The sequence below is a fragment of the Dromiciops gliroides genome, chromosome 2 (genome assembly GCF_019393635.1).
Source record: "Dromiciops gliroides isolate mDroGli1 chromosome 2, mDroGli1.pri, whole genome shotgun sequence".
Lineage (NCBI taxonomy): Eukaryota > Metazoa > Chordata > Mammalia > Microbiotheria > Microbiotheriidae > Dromiciops > Dromiciops gliroides.
Genome location: NC_057862.1, coordinates 514,846,564 through 514,850,376, shown reverse-complemented (window position 1 = coordinate 514,850,376; position 3,813 = coordinate 514,846,564). Strand labels below are relative to the sequence as shown.

At 35.9% G+C, this 3,813-nt stretch overlaps 1 pseudogene; it reads left to right on the top strand.

The window, feature by feature from the left end:
* Positions 1 to 218: 218 nt before the first annotated feature.
* On the top strand, positions 219 to 2,501 carry LOC122739219 (annotated as a pseudogene).
* The last annotated feature ends 1,312 nt before the right edge of the window (positions 2,502 to 3,813 follow it).

Below are 3,813 nucleotides of genomic sequence, written 5' to 3'. Positions count from 1 at the left end.
CTCTCACCAAAAATGCCTCTGTACTTTCAGTTGTTCCTCTTATGACATGGTCTGCCATACTTTTGACAAGCTGGTTACTTAGACTAGATACACTCCATCTTTTTTTAATCCTTTACAGAATATGGAATTCAGAACTGAACACAATATCAGAGTTGTCATCTGACTAGAAAGGAGAACCATGGGTACCAGGTCCTTGAAATCCCAGACTGGGCCAGGTCATGTTTGCAGCCAAGGCAGCTTTGCTGCAGCATTGGCCACTCCACTTTCCCCAGAACCTGGAGAAAACCCTTTATGATGGGATTCATCTCAGCTCAGGGGAGGGACTTCCATGTTAGAATACTGTTACCTGAAGTTCGTCAACTAAAAATTCAAAAGATTACAGTACTTTTTATGTTGGAGTGGAACATGATTTGGGGTCCTAGTTTTAGAACTGGTAGTGACTTTGGAGGTCCACCGAGTTCAGCCTCCTGATTAAGATATATGAAGGAAGTTGGACTGAAGAATAAACAAGAACTATACACAGTACCACCTCCAACTCAGTACTATTCATGTCTTGTTGAAGAAATAGAAACTCCAGGTTGGGATAAATTTGTGTATGGGGATACTTCCTTCAGTACCATCAAGCTAAAAGCCAAAGAAACTTTTGGGAGAGAACATCTAACCACTCTCAAGTTAAAAGCAAAATATCTGACAGAATCAAGGTAAAAGTAAAGTATCTGACAGATTGCTCTGTGGATTTACTGATTCCATTTTCTGTTTCCTGGACACCACACAGTTCATTGACAAACATTCATATTCAGTTTTTGGTGCCATTAGAATCACTAAAAACATTCTGGGATGTCATGAATGAAATTGATCAGAAGACTTTGATTCTTGAGCCAGGAAAACCCACATGAAGTGTAACCGTGAGAATTGCAGTAAGAAATTATGTTTCAATAAATATAGATGTAGACCCCAGGCACCACATAATACTTCCTGAATGCTTCTTTCTTGGTGCTGAATGTGTGGTTAAACCCTTGGAAATTAAAATATGGGATCCTGAAAATAATCTGTTACAAAATTTGAAAAAATGTTTTAGAAATTCAATTTCCAGTATGTGCTGTCCTGGATAAATCTGATTTCATAATGGATGGTGGAATTTGTTGTACTTATTGTTATCCTAGGTCAAGGGTGTGATAATGCCCAGTATGGCCAGCCCTTCCATCAGAAGTAGTTTAGAGGCCAGCTGAGTGGCAGATAGAGTTTTTTTTTTTTTTTAAGTGAGGCAATTGGGGTTAAGTGACTTGCCCAGGGTCACACAGCTAGTAAGTGTTAAGTGTCTGAGGCCGGATTTGAACTCAGGTACTCCTGAATCCAGGGCCGGTGCTCTATGCACTGTGCCACCTAGCTGCCCTGCAGATAGAGTTTTATCAATATCTTTGGTAAGTGCCCATACTGTAGTAAGCCAATTACATTGAAAATGGCTGGAAGGGGGCAGCTAGGTGGTGTAGTGGATAGAGCACTGGCCCTGGAGTCAGGAATACCTGAGTTCAAATCTGGCCTCAGACACAACACTTACTAGCTGTGTGACCCTGGGCAAGTCACTTAACCCCAATTGCCTTACTGAAAAAAAAATGGCTGGAAGGAAACCCTAAAGAAAGAACTGGTGCAAAAATTATTATTGGAATTTGAAAAAGTCTGTCTACACACTGAATTTCTCCATTGCTTTTTGGATGATCATCTATAATATTAAATCCTCAGTGAAAATGATGTTTGGAGATTCTCAATCATATTTCATCACTGAGAGTATTTTTGTGGTGAAAGAATGGGTACATTCACTGGGAACAGTACTGGTTTCTTCAAAGCACTCTGCAACTGTGCCAATTACTATGACTAGCTATCCTATTCCTCTTCATTTCTGGCTGGAGTAATTATCCATCTTTGGTGACTATCTCAAGCAAATGGATAGCCCATCTAACTTCACATCAGACAATAAACAAAATGGGAGCTTTTATCTCCTCAACCTTCCATTCATTTGTGTGCTGATAAAACATGTGGTCTGCTGTAAAAAATATCTTCTCATATTTTCATCAAGGTTACCTTTTATTTTCATAAGGTACATTATCCTAAAAAATTATGAATATGTGGCCTTATTCCCTAGTGAATCCATATTCATTTATTTTGAAGTTTCATACTTAGTCAAAGAGTACAGTCTTCCCCAACTTATTTTCAGTCAATGGTATGCGATATTTATATTTTCCTGATAAAATAATCTTTAGAAGTTATTTTGGAGGTACTCTGTCTCGATTTATGTACTCTAAGATTGTGTTTGATTTTTGAACTGCCATGTCATACTCCTGACTAATATTGAATTTCCCTTCAATTTAGTCTGCATATCTATGTTGGCCATTCTTTTTCTATCTTGTACTTTTCCAGTTGATACTTTGAAGTATGAAGTTGTAGAAAAAGAACTAGGCTTGAAGTCAAGGAATTTGTGTCCAAATTCTGGCTCTGCTCTTTAAACTAACTGGTTATGCTCAAGAAAATTATTCAATACCTCTGAAAATTACTTTCCTCAATTTCAAAATAAGGGGGATGTTCAAGATAGTCACAGAAGTCCCATCCTGCTTAAAATCTATAAGATGATTGTTGGAATTGAAGAAATTATCCATATAAAATATAGCATTCTTTTGATCCATATATAGATCTAGTCACTTATGAAATTTTGTTTGTTTGGTTGTTTTGGAAACCTGATTTAGCTATGTCTCACAATATTATTTCATCATCAATTTGATAAATGCCAACTATTCTTTCATCCAAGAAAATGTTAAAAATATGTATTATCTCTGGAGCCAAGGAAAAACCATGTGACACTTCTAAATAGTTTATGTACCTCTTAATTACTAATTATCATTCTTCTCTGTTGTGATCTCTTTTCAGAATGCTTATCTATTTCTTCCTCTCCACATTATTTATAATGGTCTTGATGTAGTCCTGTTATAATATTGTTTTCCCCTCACTGACTGTTATCTAGAATCTATGCTTGTCCCCCAAAGAAGTTAGATTCTTCTTCTGGTAGCTTTGGAGTCAGAAGATCTGAGTTAACTGTACTCACTTGGAAAAGAAAATTTAATTTTCTCCCAAACTTTTCTCACCTTTAAAAAAAGAGAGATTATTGGAAGAGATGGCTCCACAAGTATCTTCCAGCTCTAGACTTGTAAAGCCATTCATTATGTTCATAGCATATATTGTTATAAACCCCTTACTTATCTATTTTATTACCATCAACATTATATCCTTCTATAGGATTATAGTTTCCCATAACATTCCAGGCAAATCAACCCTCTTTAAATCATGAATAAGAATTCACTTTGTTGATTATATATAATTTTCCTTTTTGTATATAGACATCTGAGACAATGAATTTTACTTCTACTCTCCAGATCCCAATTTGTCTACTATGAATTAATGTGTTTTTTTTTCATTGACATTCATCTTGATTTATGCATACTATGTTGCATGGGATATGTATGTTTGTGCTATCTGGCTTTGTGGTTATAATTCTGTGCTGAGTTTTCTCTTTCACCCTACATTTTCAACTTAGAGCCATTTTGATCAGATGCCTTCAGAAAAATATATTTTCCATAGATCATATTAGATGCATTTCATCCTTGGTCAAATCCTTATTATTTATTTACTTTAAATCATAAGCAGTGGTCCCAAAATACAAATATTGTCCTCAAACACCTTGATCAATGGCTCTTTTCCTTTGTTATTTGTTTTACATGAATACATATTTCTCTTACATAGTCCATACTGTCAAAAAGCAGTAGA